Genomic DNA, 24,955 nt, shown 5'->3' on the forward strand with positions numbered 1-24,955 from the left:
AAACGGGAAAGAAAACCAAACACCAAATGCTCTCACTTGTAAATGGGAGCTGAATGATGAGAACACATGGACACAGGGAGGGGAACAACACACACTTGTAGGATTGAGTAGGGGGCAGATGGTAGAGTATCAGGATAAATAGCTAATGTATGCTAGATTTAATACCTAGGTTATGGATTGATGGAGCGGCAAACCACTATGGCACACATTTACCTATGTAACAAACCTGTGCATCCTGCACATGTATCCAGGAACTTAAAATTAAATTAAATTTTAAAAAATGAGTAATTTATTTACCAACAAATATAAGCTTAAATAATTCATGATAAAAACAGTGTTTTAAATACTTTTTAAAGCTTACAAATCAAAGCATAATATATCATACAATTTTCCTGAGCTGGTATTGAAAAACAATTTTCAGAGAATATCCACTGAACATAAGTGGGTTAAAAAGAAAAGAGTGAACTTACATTTTAGTAGTGGAGGAATGATAAATGCACAAAAGTATTTACACAAGTAGAGAATGACAGCTGCCATAACAGAATCCAGAATAGATTTCTATGGGACATGAAGGAGGAAGAGATTATATTCCATCTACGGAATCCACGGTCTTCCCGGAAATAGCTACATTGGTGCTGGACTTTGAAGGATGGGTTTAATTAAGGCAGTTAGAAAGATAAGGAATTTCATAAGCAGATGAATAACAAGAGCAAAGCCAAGACACTGGACTTTACAGATCATGCTTAGAAAATAACATGAATAATATCTGTTTGAATAAAATGTGGAGTCTGTGAAGGGAGTAGGTGGCAAATAGACTAGAATTAGGTGCAGGAGTCATATTCAGAAACTCCTTAAATCCTTTGCTGAGTTGTTTGCATTTAATTCACTAAGGATTAAAAGTCTTAAAGTGGAGAACTAGCATGTTCCAATCTCTAAAAGGAAGTCAAAACCAGTAATTAATTATATTGATGCACCCCTTCTTCCAGTCTTAAGGTGAAAATAAGAATATGACCAGAGAAGTAAGGATATATATAGCATAATAATTTTGTGTCTGTAGTGTACATTCAAAATTATTTTTCCAAAGGAAAATAAGTCATTCTATAAAAAAGACACATGCACTTGTATATTCATCACAGCACTATTTAAATTAGCAAAGACGTAGAATCAACTTAGGTGCCTATCAAGAGTGGATTGGATAAAGAAAATGCAGTACATACACACCATGGAATACCATGCAGCCATAGAAAAGAACAAAATGATGTTCTTTGCAACAACATGGATACAGCTGGAGGCCACTCTTCAAAGCAAATTAACACAGAAACAGAAAACCAGCACTACATGTATTCACTTGTAAGTGGGAGCTAAACATTAGTACACATGGACACAAGGATGGGAACAATAGACACTAGGGACCCCAAAAGGATAAAAGAAGGGAGGGGGCAAGGGCTAAAAACTACCAATTAGGTCCTATGCTCACTACCTATGTGACAGCATCAACTGTACCCCAAACATCAGCATCGGGCAATATTACCCATGTAACAAATTTGCACATGTACCCACCAAATCTAAAAGTTGAAATTATGAAGAATAATAAAATAAAAAGTTTTATTTGAAACATATTTCTGATGCATTTATCTGGACATTCTACCCAGGACGAGGAATGATATATTTTTCAAATATTTATCGAGTTTCCTAAATATTCTGAATTTGAGCTATTGCATCAGGGAGAACAAGTTTTTATTTCAGAAAAAAATAAGAATAAACTAATTGGAAATATAATATTTAATTCATTGAATTTTCTGTGTGAAAAGATAGGACCTACAAAATCTAAACTCACATCAAAATGTTTGAAAATGCAGGTTTCAAAGAATAATTTCATTAACTCTGCCTCCTCAGTGAGAGTAAACTTTGAGTTAGAGTACAAAGAACTGAAGAACGTGTAAAAGCAAAATACTGAAATGGAGTTTATGTCTTCCAAATTAAAATTAAAATGTCAGATAACTTATGGCACTTAAATGTAATAATATTTACATTTTAAAATATATAATAAAAAAATCAAGTAGGCATTTTATTAATGCTTTCAAATATGAGCAAATGATAAAAATATATGATTTGAATTCTATCTATATGCATATGTATATAAATATGGAAAGAGATTGCAGTTCTTAATAGATGCATAAATAAATATGCTTATAATAATGTAATATTCATTGAATGACTCTATATGCCATTGAAAAATATAAGAACAACTAATGAATAATCAAGTTATTTATACCAAGACATAATTATATTATTACACAGTAAATTACCTTTGAATATTGTATATTCTGGCCCTGAATTAAAATGTCTCACAAATACTAAGTTCTTTAGGACTTAGCTTTCTCCTCCTGAGAGATTTTGTTGGCTGCCTCCCTACAGTAGGTCTTCTCTGTAATGCTCTATCAGGGCTCTGCCTTTCATAATGGTAGTCATAGTGTAATCCTTTCACTTATATGTTGACCATCTCTCCCAGTAGACTTCATGCACCTTAAGGTCAAGGCCCTTCGATAGTATGCTCTGTTATATTTCTGGTGCCCAGAGCAGTATCTTGAACTCACCAACACATAATAAACATATGTTGAACGAAAATGTAATTCTTCTTTAGAAATTCAATAATTTCACAGGGAAACAATTTCAAGTAATCACTTGAGCCTCTATGTTTTTGCCACATGAACATTTATAATGACTTCTTATTAATAAAAGTATTTCTTGTGTTTAAATAATAGGACATTTTTATATAATACTAGAAAAATTGGAAGAAAGACAATTTATATTTAACTTGATGATTTGTTGGAAATCAAAATTTGAAACACAAAACCTAAACTTTACTTTCATTTGCTCTTTATATATTTATTGAATTCATACTATGGACAAGGTACTGTATTATCTCTCATGAGACATACAGAGAAAAACGAGACCGTTCTTCCTCGAAGGAATGAGAAATCTAGTATAGATATAAAATAGATAGAGATACTGTAATTCAAGTGAGAAAGTGACAACTGGCATTAGAGATTTGCTGCAGCAGTGTTTCTAAAACTTCCTTTTGCTTCAACTCACAGTAATACATTCATCTTGTGCTGTGTGAAATATATAAAACAAATATGTAACAGAACAATATTTTACCTTTATGTAATACACTTTAATATTTTCCATTCTATTATATCCTCTTTATATTTAACATTGGATATTCGCTCATTAAACTACTTTCACAACACAATAAAAATCAAAACACAGTTAAAAAACACTGAGCTCTTTGAAGAATCAGCTTCAGTGAGATGGTATTTATGTCAAATGTTGAATAAAAGACTGTATAGTAGCTATACATGTAAATTTGAGGAAAAGGTATCATTTCAGACAGAAGGAACTACATAAATAATAGTGTTTAGAAAATGTGAGAGGGATGAACAAATAAGACCAAGTAGTTCAGTTTGGCTGCTGTGGTAGACAGAAATTTTAAGATGACCTTCCAAGGTTCCAACATCCCGATATATACACTACATGTAATACGCAGTCCTTGAGAGTGGCAGAATCTGTGTATATGACAATATGTCATTTCCACAATTTTGTTACTTTCACTGGCCAAAAAAAAAAAAAAAGGATTTTTTCAGATGTAACTAAGTCTCTAATACATTGTGTTAATCGAAAGGATATTGTCCTGGGTAGGCCTGATCTAATTAGGTGACTTCTTAAAAGAGAGATTCAGAGATACCCTTTCTTGCCAGATATGCAGATTCAGTCTTCAAGAGCTCTATAGCTTCAGGGAAATGAATACCGCTAACAACATGTGAGCTTGGAAGAGGACACTGAGTCCACCCAGCAACATAATGGTATTGCCGAGCATAGAACACAGCAGAGCCCACCAGACTTCTGACGAACAGAAAGATGAGATTATAGATGTATGTTGTCTTAAATCATTGTTTGTTATAATATGTTATCCAGTAAGAGAAAACAGCTGTAGTGTGGGTGCACAAAGAAAAATAGTGTAAGGGATTTCTGCAAAGGTAACTGAAATTCTGATTATAAAGTGCCATGAGAGCTTGGACAACTGTTATATTAACTATAATTTAAAAAATCTAACCTACTTTTTTATAAGTTGATAAAGGAGGACATATAGTTTATACTATATGTGACTATTTTACACCATGATTTCTAATAACATGCATATTAGTACTAATTTTTTAGATTTTGATTATTAAAAAAGTTAGTATAGCAAACAAATAAATTCCATTGTCTTTTTTTCAAAAGGCAAAAAATCATTCATGTAAGTTTCTTCCACTAATAATTTACTGCTTTCTTTGACATAAGAACATGGCATTCATAATTCATCTTTTTCAAGTAAATAATATCCACCAGTTCGCCATGACGTTTTGATAATCACTAAATAACTGAATTTGACAGTCTTGTACAATACGAGCCCTCAGATTTGAGAAAGCCGAGGTGGGTGGGGCACTGGAATGGCCAAACAGCCACCTCCATGCATCCATTTTCTGATCCCTTTAAGCCCTAGTGACATATACATCTTATTATTTTCTCTGTGTCCTATGATGTGGAATGCTTAGAAAACCCTGCCTTAGGGACTATTTTGCCTTTAGAAATGCAATTATGGTTCCCATATCCCTCAGTGAGCAGCTTAGAGCAGGTGATATTTTCAGAGTTCTGTCAATCAGGAAACTAGTACACCAACTATGTGACTCATACTTTCACTGTGTGCACAGAGTCAAAGAGTTCCTAAAATGCAGAGAATGACTTTAAAAGCAAGTGCTTCTCCGGGTATACTAATACGTTGCATCTCATTCTTTTGAGATTTGCAGACTTCTTGGTGATTTCTGCTTTAGCATATAAATTTTATTAATTTAAAATAGATAATTTATCTCTGAACTGTATAAAAAGGAGTGATTACATAAGTATTCCACAACATTGGATGGTGTAGAAACATAATTAAAATGCACAGATTTGGTTAGGATGCAACCAAATTACATTGTTCACAAGTGCAGTGAACTGAAATGTAACATTAGTTAAAACGCAAATACATAATTCTCCCCGTCACACACAATTATTCAGATTTTCTTACAATGAGAAATAACACCATATAGGAAAAAAAGGAAGTATATCTTAGAGTGTTTTTTTTACCTTCTCTGAGATCTGAAAAAGATGTCATTTTTATATTTGCCCCTCTTCAATGAGATAGAACTAGCTTCAGTAGCTAGGGAAAGCAAAAGAATCAACCAAATTATGGTTCCTGCCATCATTTATAACATATATAGCATCAACACTCTGACTTTCTCAAATAGATTGTGTTAGTGACTTCAGTACCTCCTTCAGATAACCTTCTTAAATTTGCTAATTTAGAGCAGCAAAATTAAATCTTCCTTCTCTTTCTAAGTGTCATAGGGACACTTCCCCTTTGTTAACCACAGGCAATTTTTGCAATGGGTCAAAGATTCTATATATATATAAATGAAATCCTATAATTTTTGTCTGTTGAGAAACTAGGGTTTGGGGCTTGCAAAGCACGTGAGATGCTGAGCGTGGCCTTTTTTCCTTTATGTAATGCAAAGCTCAGTAAATGGCTTAATAAATTTCAAATTTTGAGTATGTGATCTTAATGGCATATATATTCCCATTGCCTATAATCATGTTTAAAGCATGGCCAATTTCAAATGAATTAATGTGATATAAGAATATAAGATTAAAATTGCAGAAGACTTCCATAAAATCTTAAGGGGGCAAAGCTGGAAGTAACTTGTGTAATTTTACAAATTCAATACAATTAAAAAGTTGGCAATACTCTTGTTTGATATGTTGAAAATATCAGCTATATAATATCTCTAATGTTGCTATTAATAGCATATGTTATGTGTCTTATTTACGGACAGCAATCTCAATCAGCCAAGAAAATAGTTTGTTTGCGTTTTACTTTGTGGATCAAAATCCACTCCCTAATCCAAACCAGAGTAATGAGGATTTTTGCGGGGGTGCAGAATTGTATACAAGACATTTCAGATTCTAAACTAGAAATTTTGTAACCATCTTTCACTGTTCCTTATTTTATTGTATGTATTCAATCTGTCCCTAAGTCTTGTTGATTTTTGCTTTGAAATTTTTCTCAAATCTCTATTTTTACATACTTTCTCCTGTGAGCACCCTAGCTCAAGCTGTTATCTCCTAAATATCTGGATGACTGCAACAGTTCTTTCGCTGAATTGACTAGTAGGCTTCCTTGGTCATAGCCATGACTAATCTAAAATATTGCTTGTACCAACACGTAAGAACCGATGTAGCAAATCACATAACAATTTACATTGCCCATGATTGCAAATATCAAATTTATAACCTATGTTTTCACTATCGCTATGCTATGAATACCTTACTTACTAAGTTCTTTATACCAGTACTCCTAAAAATGAACTCCAATCCTGTCAGGCTGAATTCTTTACAGCTATGATTCCTAATTGTGATGTATGTACCCATAAGGATGTTTTAAATGATCAGTGAAAGACTGCTACTAATGAAATTAAAGCATCACAGTTTGAGACAGAACACAGCCTCCAATTATTAAATCAAACTCAAAAGAACAGATACATCTCTTAGTCCCAAACTTTACTAACAATTCAGATGATATAAATAATAGGAAGAAAGAGCTGAAGCACAGAGAAATGTGAAACAATCAACGCAGACCGTGACATGTGTTTCCTCACCACATTAGGACTGACTTTGGTCCCTTTGTAGAATGTGAGTTCAAAATGATACATTTGAAACATCACTTGTACAAAGGGAACTACTTCAGTCATGAAACATCTCTGTTTTACTCCAATAAAAGTTTATCGAAGATATGATGTTTTCTATCAGGTCATGCCCCATAAATGCATAAATTCTAGATATATTTACTATGAACAAGCTATGTAGCCCTGCCATATCTGTTAAATGTATTCTATAAATGAGGACTATTTATTATCTTTATTATACCAAATATAATCAGATATTTGACTTGACCATTTTTTCTTTTACTTCCAAGTATATTAATCCCCTGAACGGTAGATTAGGTTGCAGTCAACTGCTAAAACTTTGGGTTCCAATTTGCAAATTATTTTGCTGGATTGTTTAGTTCATCCTGATACTTCAGCACAGTCTTTTAGGTGGAAGAGAAAGAGGCAATGTTGCAGGATGAACACCTGGGAATTGTGGGTAAGTTTAAATTCAACCATTATATCTATGTGCAAATCCTTTCACATAATCTACTGCATGTTTGTGGCCCTCAGGGGAAACACACACACACACACACACACACACACACACGAACTGATAACTGACAATTCTTTAAAAGCGGTTGCAGATTTTCATGTGTTCAGAAACTACACATTTACTAAAAATATATGAAATCCACAAACATAAGGTAATAGGGACTGGTGAAGTATAAGATTCACTGGAGAGTTAATGCTGAATCTATAAGCAGCCATTTTTAAATGTTTAATTTATCTGCAGGCTGCCCAATACATTTAGGTATAATATTTTATTATTGAGTCAATAAATTACCATTCCAACAAAAGAACACTTTTTTTTTCTTGACTATAGCCTTCATTAATTATAAAATGATTTATCAGGGAGGGGCCAAGATGGCCAAACAGAAACAGCTCCGTTCTGCAGCTTCCAGCAAGACCAACACAGAAGGCAGGTGACTTCTGCATTTCCAACTGAGGTACCCAGTTCATTTCACTGGGACTGGTTAGGCAGTAGATACGACCTGCAGAGAGTGAGCAGAAACAAGGTGGGACATCGCTTCACCTAGGAACTGCAAGGAGTAGGGGGACCTCTGCCCCCAGCCAAGGGAAGCGATGAGGGATTGTGCTACCCGCCCTGGATACTATGATTTTCCCGTGGATTTTTGCAATCCGCAGATCAGGAGATTCCCTCATGAGCCTACATCACCAAGGTCCTGGGTTTTAAGCACAAAACTGGGCAGCTGATTGGGCAAGCACCGAGCTAGCTGCAGACTTTTTTCCCAGCATTGCGTGGAACCTCAGTTAAACAGGATAACAGTCCACTCCCCTGGAAAGGGGGCTACAGCCAGGGAACCAAGTGGTCTCGCTCAGCGGGTCCCACTCCCAAGGAACCCAGCAAGCTAAGAACCACTGGCTTGACATTCTCATTGCCTGCACAGCAGTCCGGAATTGACCTGGGATGATCAAGCTTGGTGAGGGGAGAGGCATCTGCCATTACTGAGGCGTTAATAGGTGGTTTTTCCCCTGACAGGGCTAAGGAGACTAGCAGGTTTGGACTGGGCGGAATTTACCACAGCACCGCTAAGCAGTTGGGGCCAGACTTCTTCTCTAGATTCCTCCCAAGTGGGCAGGGCATCCCTGAAGGAAATGCAGCAGCCCCCGTCAGGGGATTACAGGTAGAATTCCGATCTCCCTGAGATTGAGCACCTGGAGGGAGGAGCAGCTGCAGGTGCAGCTTCTGTGGACTGAATTGCTCCTGCCTGCTGACTCTGAAGACAGCAGCTGATCCTAATGAACGGGATTCTCCCAGCCCAGTGCAGTAGCTCTGCAAAGGGACAGACTGCTTCCTCAAATGGGTCCCTGACCCCCATGCCTCCTGACTGGGAAAGACATCCCAACAGGAGTCGACAGATACCTCATACAGGAGAGGTCTGGCATCAGGCCAGTGCCCCTCTGGGATGACTTTCCAGAGGAAGGAGCAGGCAGCAATCTTTTCTGATTCTAAAGCCTCCACTGGTGATACCCAGGCAAGCAGGATCTGGAGTGAACCTCCAGCAAACTACAGCAGACCTGCCGAAGAAGGTCTGTTAGAAGGAAAACTAACAAACAGAAGGCAACAACACCACAACATCAATAAAAAAAGACCCCACACAAAAACCCCATCCAAACATCATCAGCTTCAAAAATCAAAGGTAGATAAATCCATGAAGATGAGGAAAAACCAGTGCAAAAACTCTGAAAATTCCAAAAATCAGAATGTCTCTTCTCCCCCAAATGATCGCAACACCTCTCCAGCAAGAGTGCAAAACTGTATGGAGAATGAGATTGACAAATTGACCAAAGTAGGCTTCAGAAGGTGGGTAATAACAAATTTCTCTGAACTAAAGGATCTATTCTAACTCAATTCAAGGAAGCTAAGAACCTTGAGAAAAGGTTACAGGAACTGCTAACTAGAATAACCAGTTTAGAGAGGAACATAAGTGACCTGAAGGAGCTGAAAAACACAGCAAGAGAATACTGTGAAGCATCCACAGTATCAATGGCCAAATCAATCAAGCAGAAGAAAGGATACCAGAGATTGAAGACCACCTTGCTGAAATAAGGCATGCAGACAAGATTTGAGAAAAAAGAATGAAAAGGAATGAAGAAAGCTTCCAAGAAATATGAGACTATGTGAAAAGACCAAACCTATGATTGATTGGTGTACTTGAAAGTGATGGAAAGAATGGAACCAAGTTGGAAATCACACTTCAGGATATTATTAAGGAGAACTTCTTCAACTTAGCAAGACAGGCTAACATTCAATTTCACGAGATACAAAGAACACCACTAGATATTCCACAAGAAGATCAATCCAAAGACACATAATCATCAGATTCTCTAAGGTTGAAATAAAGGAAAATATGTTAAGGGCAGTCAGAGAGAAAGGTCAGGTTACGTACAAATGGAAGCCCATCAGACTAACAGAAAATCTCTTCTGCAGAAATTCTACAAGTCAGGAGAGAATGGGGGCCAATATTTAAGAGTCTTAAAAAAAGAATTTTCAACCCAGAATTTCATATCCAGTCAAACTAAACTTCATAAGCGAAGGAGAAAAAATATCCTTTCCAGACAAGCAAATGCTGAGGGCTTTTGTTACGACCAGGCCTGCCTTACAAGAGCTCCTGAAGGAAGCACTAAATATGGAAAGGAAAAACTGGTACCAGCCTCTGCAAAAACACACCAAAATATAAAGACAAGTGACACTATGAAGAAACTGCATAAACTAATGTGCCAAATAACCAGCTAGCATCATGATGACAGGATCAAATTCACACATAGCAATATTAAAGTTAAATTTGAATGGGCTAAATGCCCCAATTAGAAGAAACACATTGGAAAATAGGTTAAAGAGTCAAGACCCACCAATGTGCTGTATTCAGGAGATGCAACTCATGTGCAAAGACACACATACGCTCAAAATAAACAGATAGAGGAATATTTACCAAGCAAATGGAAAGGAAAAAATCCTAGTCTCTGATAAAACAGACTTTGAAACAAAAAAGATTTTAAAAAAAGACAAAGAAGGGCATTACATACTGGTAAAAGGGTCAATGCAACAAGAAGAGGCAACTATCCTAAATATACATGCTCCCAATACAGATGCTGTCAGAAAGGATCTCCCATTCAATAAATGATGCTGAAAAAAACAGGCTAGCCATATGCAGACAACTGAAACTGGACCCCTTCCTTACACCTAATACAAAAATTAACTCAAGATGGATTAAAGAGTTAAATGTAAAACCCCAAACCATAAAAACCCTAGAAGAAAACCTAGGCAATAACCATTCAGGACATAGGCATGAGCAAAGACTTCATGACTAAAATACCAAAAGCAATTGCAACAAAAACTAAAATTGACAGATGGGATCTAATTAAACTAAAGAGCTTCTGCACAGTAAAAGAAATTAGCATCAGAGTGAACAGGCAATCTATAGAATGGCAGAAAATTTTTGCAATGTACCCATCTGACAAAAGGCTAATATCCAGAATCTACAAGAAACTTAAACAAATTTACAAGAAGAAAACAAACAACCCCATCAAAAAGTAGGCAAAGGATATGAGGAGACACTTCTCAAAAGAAGACATTCATACAGCCACCAAACATATTTAAGAAGCTCATCATCACTGATCATTAGAGAAATGCAAATAAAAGCCACAATGAGATACCATCTCACGTCAGTCAGAAGTTATTAAAATGTTAGGAAACAATAGATGTAAGTGAGGCTGTGGAGAAATAGGAATGCTTTTATACTGTTGGTGGAAGTGTAAATTAGTTCAACTATTGTGGAAGACATTGTAGTGATTCCTCAAGGATCTAGAACCAGAACCACCATTTGACCCAGCAATCCCATTACTAGGTATATACCCAAAGGATTATAAATCATTCTACTCTAAAGACACATGCACACGTATGTTTATTGCACCACTATTTACAATAGCAAAGAGTTGGAACCAAACCAAATGCCCATCAGTGAAAGACAGGATAAAGTAAAGGTGGCACATATACATCTTGGAATACTCTGCAACCATAAAAAATGATGAGTTCATGTCCTTTGGAGGGACATGGATGAAGCTGGAAACCATCATTCTCAGCAAACTAACTCAGGAACAGAAAACCAAACACCACATGTTCTCACTCATAAGTGAGAGCTGAACAATGAGAACACATAGTCACAGGGAGGGGAACAGCACACATCAGTGCCTGTTGGAGGTGGGGGACAAAGTGAGGGAGAGCATTAGGACAAATGCCTAATGCCTGTGGGGCTTAAAGCCTAGATGGTGATTTGATAGGTGCAGCAAACTACCATGGTACATGTATACCTATGTAACAAACCTTTACATTCTGCACATGTATCCAAAACTTAAAGTAAAATAAAGAAAAAAAAATTAAGAAAAAGTAAGAGAAAGAACAAAAAGAAAATGTTATCTAATAAAGATAAAATAATCATAAAAAATGTATCAGATATTAATTTTAAAATTTTAATTTATATACTTATATTTATATAATTTATATAGCCATAAATTTTTAAATTTATATACATGATTTATATATAAAAATCAGTAAAGAGGAAGCTAAGGATGGGCACAGTGACTTACACCTATAATCCCAACACTTTGGAGGCCAAGGTGGGTGGATCACTTGAGTCCAGGAGTTTGAGAACAGCCCAGGCAACACAGCAAAACCTGTCTCTCTAGAAAAAAAAAGAAAAAAGAAAATTACCTGGGCATGGTGGTATGAACGTGTAGTCCCAGTTACTTAGGAGGCTGAGGTGGGAGGATTGCTTGAACTAAGAAGGTGGAGGTTACAGTGAGCCAAGACCACTTTACTGCATTCCAGCCTGGGTGACAGAGCCAGACCTGTCTCAAAATAATAATAGTAATATATTATTACTATTACTACTAATAATAATAGTAATAATAATAAAGAGCGAGCTTAGTTTCCTGAATAGATGTAGCTAGGAAGAGCTTTTCTCACTGAGAAACCAAATCATCAAGACTGGCACACTCCAAGCACATTGTTGGAAGGAAGGCATTGAGAGTGGATGGAGGGAGAATGCAGGTCCTGGGTGAAAGGGGAGAAAGCTGGTCACCCTGCATGGGGCTGCTGAGAGCTGGAAACTTTTCATGGCCCTGAGCAGCTTTTGGGGCAGGGATAAGTTAAATAGGTATAGAGTGCCCCACTCTCACAATGAACTTCCAGAATCCTAACTGCAAGAGAGCCCATAACACCTATGGACATTTGAGCTGGAAGGGAAATCTACTTGCAGAGTGGGCAAGGACAAGGCTGCAGCCTGTGTGAACCCCAGACAGCTTGGCATGAGAATAGCTGCAGCTGGGCATGGTTAGGAATGCCTATTCTCTAGGGCTTGCCATGTTCCTCTAGGTGGCTTTTGGTGTTTGTTGAATATCAGATCTGGATAGAACAAGACTATCTTTCCCATGGGACAGGGCCAGTTGGATATGAGAACCCCCTGTCTGCCAGTTTCTCCAGGGTCCCTGCCTGGCTACATCTGCTTGCAGTGCAGCCTCAGATGCACAACAGAGGTGCTTTCCAGAGGTCACTGCCGTAGCTCTTTCACTCAAGACCCCATGTAGCCATCAGACACCTTGTGTTGATATTCCTCCTTGTGGTCTCCTCCCCACACCATTTCACTGGCAAATGCACATGCACGCAGATCCCACTGCACTGCCATTGCCCTGCTGCCACCAGCATGTACATACATACCCCACTGTGCTGCCACCCTGCTGCCACCAGTGTGCACATGTGAGCACAGACCCTGCTGCCTCTGTCACAAAGAAGCAGTTTTGCCAGCATCCCCAGGGTGTTGTTGCCAGCAGACTGGGGACATATCCGATGGTTAAGCAGGTGCTTAACATAGGGGAGTCAGAAAACAAAGCCCAAAGCCCTTGCAGCCCATCAGGGTTAGAACATGCTGTTGAAAAATGCTAAGCTGAGCCTTGGTCCCCTGAAATTATCCAGAAATGATACCACTTGACAAAACCCAACTTATATTACAGTCAAGTCCTCAAAGGCATCAAATGATATAAGATAAAAAGAAATTCAAAGGACAAGCAACTTCAAAAATTAAAGGATCATCATTCCAAACAGATGACAAAAAACCAGTACAAGGACTCTGGCAACTCTAAAAGGAAGAGTGTCTTCTTACCTGCAAATGATCACATTAGCCCCCCAGCAATGATTCTTAACCAGGCTGTAATGGCTAAAATGATAGACAGATAATTCAGAATTCAAAGAGCAATGAAGATCATCAAAACCTAGAAGAAAGTCAAAACACAATCCAAGGAATCTAAGGAATCCAGTAAGACAATTCAAGAGCTGAAATATGAAATAACCATTTTAAGAAAGAACAGAACTGATCTGCTAGAACTGAAAAACAAACTATAAGAATTTCATAATTAGAAGTATTAACAGGAGAATACATCAAGCTGAGGAAGGACTCTTAGAGTTTGAAGACCAGATTTTTTTAATTAACTAAGACAAAGTTTTTCTAAAGGAAAAAAAAAAATGAACAAAGCCTCTGAGAATTATAGGATTATAGGATTATGTAAAGAGATGAAACCTATGACTCATTGGCATTCCTGAAATGGAGAGAGAACAAGCAACTTGGAACATATATTTGAGATTATTATCCATGAAAACTTTCCCAACCTCAATAGAGAGATCAATATTCAAATTCAGGAAATTTGGAGAACCCCTGTGAGATACCATAAAAGATGACCATCCCAACGACACATATTTGTTAGCTTCTCCAAGGCCAACACAAAACATATTAAAGGCAGCTAGAGAAAAGAGGCAGATAATCTCCAAAGAGAACTTCATCAGGCTAATAGTGGACCTTTCAGCAGAGACTCTACAAGCTAGAAGAGATTGGGCATCTGTATTCAACAGTCTTAAAGAAAAGAAATTCTAGCCAACAATTTTATATACAGCCAAACTAAACTTCATAAACAAAGAATAAACAAAATTATTTTCAGACAGGCAAATGTTAAGGGAACTTTTTACCACCAGATCTGCCTTACAAGAAGTCCTTAAGGGAGTGCTAAACAAGGAAATGGAAAATCATTACTGGCTACCACAATGACACACCTAAGTACATAGACCATTGAAACTATAAAGTGACTACACAATTAACTACACATAGCAACCAGCTAACAATTCAATGACAGGATCAAATCCACATATATCAATATTCACCTTGAATATAAACAGGCTAAATGCCCCATTTAAAAGGCAGACAGTAGCAAGTTGGATGAGGAAACAAGAAGTATCTGTATGCTGCCTTCAAGAGACCCATCTCACATGCAATGACTCCCATAGTCTCAAAGTAAGGGGTGGAGAAAGTTCAATCAGGCAAATAGAAAACATAAAAGAGCAGGGATCATTATTCTCATTTCAGATAAAGCTGGCTTTAAACCAGTAATGATCAAAAAGGACAAAGAAAGGCATTACATAATGATAAAGTGTTCAATTCTACAAGAAGACTTCACTACCCTAAATATATATGCACCCAACACTGGAGCACTCAGATTCATAAACAAGCTCTTAGAGACCTATGAAGAGACTTAAACCACCATACAATAATAGTGGGAGACTTCAACACCCTGCTGACAATATTAGACACATCATCAAGGGAGAAAACTAATAAAAATATTTGAAACTTACACTTGACACTTGATCAAATGGACCTAAAAGACATCTACAGAATGCTCTACCCAACAACAGAATATACATTCCTCTCATCTGCACATGACACGTACTCTAAAACTAACTACACACTCAGCCATAAAGCCATTCTGAAGAAATTCTAAAAAAATAAAATTGTACCAACCACATCCATGGACTACAATGAAAAAAAAAAAAATACCAAGATCTCTCAAAACCATACAATTACATAGAAATCAAAGAATTACCTTCTGAATTACTTTTGGGTAAACAATGAAATTAAAGAAGAAATCAATAAATTATTTGAAAGAAATAAAAAAGATACAACATACCAGAATCTCTGGGACACAGCTAAAGCAGTGTTAAGAAGAATGTGTCTAGCACTAAATACCTACATCAAGAAGTTAGAAAGATATCAAATTAACAACTTAATGTTATACCTTGAGGAACTAGAAAAACAAGGGCAAACCAAACCAAAAGCTAGCAGAAGAAAAGAAATGACCAAAAGAAGGGCTGACTTGAACAAAATGGAGACTAAAAAAAAAAGTAAAAGATCAGTGGAACCAAAATTTTGTTTTTTGAACGATTACATAAGGTTGATAGACTACTAGGTAGACTAATAAGGGAAAATAAAGGATAAGGTTTAAAAAAAAATTGGAAGTGACAAAGTGGACATTCCCATTGATCTCACAGAAATACCAGAAAATCTCAGAATCCATTATGAACATTTCTATGCACACAAACTAGAAAACCTAGAAGAAATGGATGAATTCTTGAAAACATAGAAACTCCCAAGATTGAATCAGCAAGAAATTGAAACCTTGGGCAGACCAATAATGAGTTCTGAAACTGAATCAGCAATAAAAAATCTGTCAACCAAAAAAATGCCCTAGACCAGATATATTCACAGCCAAATTCTTCCATATGTATGAAGAACCAGTATCAATCTTACTGAAATTACTCCAAAAATCAAGGTCAGGGGATTCCTCTCTAACCCATTCTATGAGGCCAGCATCATTCTCACATCAAAACCTGACTGAAACACAACCCAAAAGAAAACTTCAGGTCAATGTCTCTGATGAAAATAGATCAACAAAATATTAGCAGACTGAATCAAGCAGCACATCAAAAACTAATCCACCACGAACAAGTAGGCTTTGTACCAGGGATGCAAGATTGGTTCAACATATGCAAATCAATAAATGTGATTCATCACTTAAACATAAATAAAAACAAAATACACGTTATCATCTTAATAGAGGCAAAAAAGGCTTTTGATAAAATTCAATATCTATTCATGGTAAAAACCTTTAACAAACTAGGCATCTAAGAAATATACCTCAAAATGACAATAGCCATCTATGAAACCCCCACAACAAACATTACAGTGAATAGGCAAAAGCTGGAAACATTCCCCTTGAGAGCTAGAACAAGACAAGGATTCCCACTCTTGCCACTCCTATTCAACATAGTTCTGGAGGTTCTAGCCAGAGCAATCAGGCAAGAGAAAGAAATAAAAAGCATCCAAATAAGAAGGAAAAAAGTCAAAGTATCTCTTTTCACAGACTATATGATTCTATAACTAGAAAACCCCATTGTCTCTGCCCAAAGCCTCCTAGTTCTGATAAACAACTTCAGAAAAGTTTCAGGATATAAAGCCAATGTGCAAAAGTCAGTAGATAACATCTAAGCAGACAGCCATATCAATAATGCAATCCCATTTACAATAGCCACAAAAGCAACAAAATAACTGGTAATACAGCTAACCAAATAGGTGAAAGATCATTACAAAAAGAATTATAAAACACTGCTGAAAGAAAAAGAGATGACACAAATAAATAACTGGAAAAACATTCCATCCTCATGAGTAGGAAGAATCAAAAATGTTAAAATGTTCATACTTCCTAAAACAATTTACAGATACAATACTATTTCTATCAAACTACCAATGACATTTTTTAGAGGATTAGAAATAATTATTCTAACGGTCATATAAAACAAAAAAAGTGGCCGGGCGCGGTGGCTTAAGCCTGTAATCCCAGCACTTTGGGAGGCCGAGACGGGCGGATCACGAGGTCAGGAGATCGAGACCATCCTGGCTAACACGGTGAAATCCCGTCTCTACTAAAAACTACAAAAAAAAACTAGCCGGGCGAGGTGGCAGGTGCCTGTATTCCCAGCTCCTCGGGAGGCTGAGGCAGGAGAATGGCGTGAACCCGGGAGGCGGAGCTTGCGGTGAGCTGAGATCCGGCCACAGCACTCCAGCCTGGGTGACAGAGCGAGACTCTGTCTCAAAAAAAAAAAAAAAAAAAAAAAAGCGAGACTAGCCAAGCAATTCTAAGCAAAAAGAACAAAACTAGAAGCATCATACTAACCTACTTCAAAGTATACAACAAGTCTACAATAACCAAAACTGCATGGTACTGGTATGAATCCAGACAGACAATTACAACAGGTTACAGAGCCCAGAAATAAGGCCACACACACACAACAATTTGATCTTTGACAATTCAACAAAAGCAAGCATAGTGAAAGGACTCCCTGTTCAATAAATGGTGCTGGGAAAACCGGTTAACCATAGCTAGTAGATTGAAACATACAATAATCAACTCAAGGTGGATTGAAAACTTAACTGTGAAACCTAAAGCTATAAAAACCCTGGAAGAAAACCTGAGAAATACCATTCTGAACATAGGTCCTGGCAAACGTTTCATAACAAAAACTCACAGAAAGCTGTAACAAAAACAAATTGACAAATGGAACTTAATTAAACTAAAGAGCTTCAGCAATATAAATGATTAACAGCATACACAAACAACCTACAGGAGGAGGGAAAACTTTTACAAACTATGCATTTGACAAAGGTCTGATAGCCAAAATTGATAAGGAGTTGAAACCCATCAACAAGCAAACAATAACCCCAATTAAAAAATGTCCAAAGGACATCAACAGTCACTTTTCAAAAGACATACACTAGGCCAACAAGAAAATGCACAGCCTCACAAGTTATTATAGAAATGCAAATCAAAACCATAATCAGATACCATCTCACACCAGTCAGGGTAGCTACTATTAAAAAGTAATAGATATATATATCAGATGCCGGTAAGGTTGTGAGGTTCTGAGGAATGGGAAACTCTTACACACTGCTGGTAGTAATGTAAATCAGTGCAGCCACTGTGGAAAGCACTCTGGAGGTTTCTTAAAAAAAATCTTAAAACAGAGCTACCATTCAACTCAGCAACCACATTACTGGATATCTACCCAAAGGACTATAAGCACTTCTACAATAAATACACATGCATGTATATGTTTATTGCAGCACTATTCACAAAAGGGAAGAAATGGAATCAATCTAGGTACCCATCAATAGTGTAATGTATTAAAAAAATGTGGTACATATACACCATGGAATACTGCACAGCCATAAGAAAGAATAAAATGTCTTTTGCAGCAGCAGCAATGCAGTTGGAGGCCATTACTCTACATAAATTAATGGAGGAACAGCAAACCAAATATGGCATGTTCTTATTTATAACTGGGAGCACAACGTTGAACACATATGGACACAAAGAAGGGAGCAAGAGCAATAGACACCAGGGCCTACTTGAGGTTGGAGGGTAGGAGGAAGCTGAGGATCAAAAAACAACTTATTAGGTACTATGCTCAATTCCTGGGTAACTGATATGGTTTGACTATGTTCCCACTCAAATCTCATCTTGAATTGTAGCTCCCATAATCCCCACATGTATCATGGGAGGGAACAAGTTGGAGGTAATTGAATCATGGGGGTGGGTTTTTCCCATGCTGTTCTTATGACAGTGAATAAGTCTCACAAGATCTGATGGTTTTATAAAGAGCAATTCCCCTGCACATGCTCTCTTGCCTGCCACTATGTAAGATGTACCTTTGTTCCTCCTTTACCTTCCACCATGACTGTGAGGCCACCCCAGTCACGTGGAACTGTGAGTCCATTAAACCTCTTTCCTTTATAAATTACCCAGTCTCAAGTATATCTCTATTAGCAGTGTGAAAATGAATTAATGCAGTAACAAAATAATTTGTACACAAAACACCTGCAACATGTAATTTACCTGTGTAAGAAACCTGCATGTGTATTTCCTGAACTTAAAAAATAAAAGTTGGAAGGAACATAAAAGAAAATAATGGAAGGAGGGAAGGAAGGAAGGGAGGGAGGGAGGGAGGGAGGGAGGGAGGGAGGGAGGGAGGGAGGCAGGCAGGCAGGCAGGCAGGCAGGAAGGAAGGAAGGAAGGAAGGAAGGAAGGATACCTTTTGCAAGGATTTAGTGTAAAGAGGGTCATCGTGTATTGTTCCCTATTATGTAACCCTTTCTGTACCTCTGCAACCTATACTATAATTAAAACTTTTGAGTTGAAAAGGTAAGATTTTTGTATTAAAATAATGGGTCATTATGAAAAAAATGATGTGAAAAGTCAACTATACATTAAAAAGGAGCTCTAGGAAAATTAGGAGATTAAATTCAAATAGCCAACCTTTTCAATCAAATTAATAGAGAAATCTAACTCAAAAATTCTATTTATAAAACATCCTCTTTTCCATGTTCTGAAACATACCTTCCTTGCATTGTTTTCATTCTCAGCTTTATTGGCACAACCCAACTTATATTTATTTTTTTAATTTATTTTCTATATTTATTTTTTATATTTATTTTCTTTAGGTTTCTTCAGTTGACCTCCAAATATATTTATTCTTTCTTCAAGATCATCACATGAAAATAGCAATCAGTTATAAAATTGTTATATCATCAGACAAATCTTTAGAAGTTTAATTTTAACTCTCCTATAGATCTGAGTAAAATCCATTAATTAAGGCACTCCTTAAACTTCAAGAAGATGAATAGAAAATTATTATAGAATTCAGGATTTTATTAGATGCTTAGTGCCCTGGATTATAAGACCTTAACCAAGTGGATCATTTAATAAATAGCACTTTTAATGACAGAGTTTTGATGAGAGAAAAAAATATTTAAAATTATTTTGGTAGAAGAGAGAAGATTTTGAACCATCTAGCTAGTTATATATATTTTAAAAAATCATTGAGAAGGGAACAACAAGTATTGCATAAGACTGAAAATTGTAAAGAAAAATAAAATGAGAAATTGACTATAAAAACTTTCAGAGAGTATTATCTTGTGTTCTGGTGTGGATTGAATGGCTGAAGTAAAGGAAACCTTAGACTATTTTCAGAAATAAGCAACCAAAATAATAAAATCAAAATATAGACTACCTTGTCCATTTGAAAATGTAGCTGAATACTTTTAAAGAAGGCTTAGAAAGTAAACAAGCTAGAAATAATAATAATAATAACATGGCACACTAGATAAAACAATTGGTTTCTCAAATAAAAACAAGAACAAAAAGTCATCTATTCTTTAAGAATTGAAAGTTTATGGATAAGAACCTATGAAGACTGCAAACAGAGGCCCGTTGGAAGAAGCAAATGCTCCATGTTACATAAGAAAAAAAAAAAACAATAACTATACACAATTTGCCCAGTTATGTTGCTGTGAGGGTAATATTAACACTGAAATGTTCCCTACTTTTCTTTTAAACTTCCAAGAGGTATTATTTATACATACAGAATGGCAAAAATTCAGCTTCCTTGTTGACAGGGTGACACTGTCATAGATCAGCAGATTTTCAGAATAATTTTTAAAGTGAATTTAATAAAAATAAATCAGGCAGGTTAACTGGTATTAAGATTGAAAGGGGAAGAAGTGATTTTCTGGAAAATAGAAATGTCTAATAGAATATGAAAGACATAATAAAGGAAAATTCCCAGGTAGAGAGTTATTGTGGCATACCTGACTGGGAAATGAACTGTTGGTCTTTATTAACTAGAACCATTCAAATAAATGGAATTTTCAACATACTAGATCGTTTCTCAAGTACAACCTTTTACTCTTATTTTGAAATTAATATCGGAAAGATACCTCTTTCATCTTGTGATATTTCCCCAAAAATATAACAGGTAGGGTCTACTTTGCAAATCCATCTTCCCAGTTATATACTATAGAATAATTCTTTTTAAAGGCTCTGGAAGTGTTCTTACACATAATCAGATTATTGTTGGTCTTGACATTAATATACATATACTATATATGATTTAAAAAGTAAATAAACAAATAAAAATCCCAAGGAATCATCCATGTTCTTAGAATTCTTAGGGGAAAGGGACTCTATAGATACAAAGATAATATGTTGCGAAGTATTCATAAGAATGAAAATCGATTCTTCCAAGGTTATCATAATCTTTTCATAAATACACAAAAGAGTAGGCTATTTTCTAGAGTTATTAACAGCATGACACACATCAATGACCAGTGACCTATCATAGCCCGTCTCTTGATCTAGTAAGCTAGATTTATTCTCCTTGCCTCAGATAAATTTTAATGTTGGTAAAACTAACCACGGAATGTTCAATAATTGTAGTGATCATTAAATCTGTTAGTACCATTCTTAGTGTAATACCTATTGTTAACTGAAACCACTCAGTATGTTTTACCTTGTTGCCTGATTATGAAAAATTGTTACTTCCTCTTCCTTATGCTATCATCCACAGGTATTACACTCTCAATCTATCATCTCTATTATTTTTAACCAAAGAAAGAGTACTTCATAATTATATTTCCTAAGACTTATCAATGCACAGAGTCTGATATTTTAGACTCTCTATAACAAATTCTAAACCAATTCTTCCTGTTTTTATGTTTCACCTTATAAGTGAAAGGGGACGATGGTAGTTTGAGGATGCAATAACTTACCTTTTTTTTCTTACTTCACCACAGCAGAACAGAGTAATCTTCCATAAAATCTGATCTTCACCAGAAATTGATTGCTCCATAAATTAAAATTGTGGTCTTTACTAAAGCATGTCAAATCACTAAAAACAAAAGTGTAAATATTTACACTGATTGTATGTTTTGGGAATGATTATCACCTTATGCTTTAATGCTACAAAATAAATCATTGTAAGAAAGGTAGAGAACCACAGTAAAAGAGATAGTATGGTATCTAGAGAAAATGCTTTAGCATCATGCTAAACAAATATCTATGACTTTGTATTATATACATATAGTATATTATATATATCATACTATATATAGTATACTTACATATATAGTCTTAAATATCTATGACTTTGTACTTTATATATAGTATACTATATATATAGTATACTTATCAAAGATACTATACATTATCCAGTAATAGGGAAATATATAACACTGGGACAATTATACATGAATCATGCAATGCTTTGCTTCTTGCTCAAGAATTTTATTCTTAATTTTATCAAATCCTTAAAAAATAGAAGAGACGTTATCAGAAATGAATATATGTACTCTTTTATACCCTTAATAGTGGTTCCATTATATATAGGACCTCTAGAAAATGAAGGTCAACAGAACTTGCCTATTGACCCAAGATCCTTGGAACAAGTTTATGACTTCTTTAAGTAGTTTCTACCTAAGACCAAAGGGACATCTGGAATTACTGATTTTCACACTCACTTTTGTTACTCTGGTCACGTATTTTCTCCTTACATGTGGAATGGGTGTGTGTTTATGTATAATTTGCCTATATTTGAGATTTGCTAAGTAAAATGATCACTCTAAATCTATAATTCAGCTCCCCTAAAATATGCCTAAGACAAACGATTTAAATAATTATTGAATGTGTTTTCTAGGCCTAATAAACTATTCCAAGTATACAGTTTCCTACCACCTTCAGTTTACTAAGTCTTTTAAAGAGAGTCCAAAGTGACAAAACTCTTCCTGGAATAATAAATATTAAACGATCAGTGGAAACACTATCAAGAATAGTGCTGTTATCTATAGGAATTGGAAAACATCAAACAATTTTTTAAATGTGTCTTAATTTGTGTAACATGGTTGATAACTCATGACTTTGGTCCTAAAATCAAATTTCAATTTTTTAGATGAATAACAAATGGCCTTATATTTTTCTTTTGGCCAAGCATGGGAAATCTGCAAAATTGGCAACACTTGGTGTTGGGCCTGGTTTAACACTAAAGGCAACATTGAACTATCTACATCTAACTTAAAAGAAATGACAACCTGATTATTTAATGTAGACTTAAGAAGCTAATAGGATTTGTTTCTTGGTTATGCTTGAGTAATCCCAGATCATATTTTGATCAAGGCATTCAGTTCAGTTTTATATTTCTCTTGTTTTATAATATCCAATGGAAAATATTTGTCCAATGCCTATATGTAAAATTTTAAATACATCTTTACATCTATTGTTTATACAAATAATGCAATGAATAATGAAAAGACAAAATAGGATGAAATTAAACTGATCAATGTGATTGAGCTATTCAATTTTTATTCATAAAAGTAAAGCATAAAATTAGTTCTTTATAACAACAGCAAACTCACCTTCAAAGAAAATTAACAACAATGGTTGAAATTTAGATAATCTTTGGTGGTCTCTCTTGAAACATGAAATTAGGAGGGGTGACATAAAAATAAATTCTTACATTTCTGGGAGAACTGATTGTTTTGTAGCCGTGATAGTAAGTAGCCACTAAAACCAGTTAGATACCTATTTAACCAATCAATTACAGTTCTGTAGTTACAGAAATACCAAAATTCGGTGTGAATCTCTAACCACTGACACATTTTTCTCAGTGAACATGCTTGGGAAACCAACAAATCACTAAGAGCATCTCATTTTTTAAAAAATCCACCAATCAAGAGTAGATTCACAGCAAAGACTGGACTCCTAGTGCCAACCTATCAGCCACTGTCTCATCTAAATAACTATGCTTCTATAGCTGACGTTAATTAACTCATGTTTCTGAAAATCTATGAATCTCTGAATGTAAATTACCTCAAAAGTCATTTGGGTTACTTTACTAAGCATTGTAGAGGTAAGATTTTTTCTCTCTCTCTCACTCTTTTTTTTTTTTTTTTCTTTTTAAGCAGGAAAAGTGACAATCATATTTGAATCAAAGCCAGTTGGATCTAGGTGGTAACTGTAAAAGAAAGATTGGAATTGCGAAAGATAAGAGACAAGGAGAGGGGAATTAAGAAGCTGTAGTAATAAACTATGTGAAAGTTAGAGTTTGAAGTAAAGCAGTAGAAATGGTAGAGAAGATGTGGTGCACTTTAAAAAGATGACAACTTGCATTGATGAATAACTTTGAGAGTTTATTTTATTCAGATTTTATCAACAAAGTCCTAGATGGGTAAAAAACACATGAATACTGTTTCATATTTTCTGCTAAGATTAATTGCTGAGACCAGAACCAATTTAGGGGTATTAATGATCACTTCTATAAAAAATTACTAGCCATTTCTTATTAAATGCTTATAAAAATATTTCTTCCAGGAGTGGCACTTAAACCAAATTGTGGACTTAGATTGAAAAGAGTGTCAAACTTTGGTATCAAATGAGAATGTAGAAGGTTGAAAAAAAATCCATTAAAATATAACTCTACTGGTTCTATATTTTTAGGCTAAAATAATAAAATGGTTTCTCATTTGTATTGTGCTTTGTATATTCATTTTCACTTACCTTATGGTCAAATTGTAGACTGTGGGCTAAGGGAAATTCTAGAAATTCTAAAGACAGTGAAATTTGTATTGTTGTTTCTTTTGTTTCTTTCACCTTCTATTTTTTGCTGTATTGTAAGATTACCATCTGATTAATTGCATACATTAGCACCAACACAGCATCTGGTTATCAGTGAAAACTTGCGTTCACAATTTCCATGATGAAGGTGCAAGTGCATGAAATAACTCACCCTGAATAGTAAAGATTTCAACAGCCTTGCCAAGCATGGAATTCAATCTCTTTAAAAAATTTAATCCCTATTTTGATAGCAAAAATCTCAGCTCCTACAAAGGTTCCCAAACCAATTTAAAATGTCTGACGCTCACAGACTAGGTGGCTGGCATGAT

This window comes from Trachypithecus francoisi, unplaced genomic scaffold, assembly GCF_009764315.1.
Source record: "Trachypithecus francoisi isolate TF-2019V2 unplaced genomic scaffold, Tfra_2.0 Lachesis_group0, whole genome shotgun sequence".
In the NCBI taxonomy this organism is placed as follows: Eukaryota; Metazoa; Chordata; class Mammalia; order Primates; family Cercopithecidae; genus Trachypithecus; species Trachypithecus francoisi.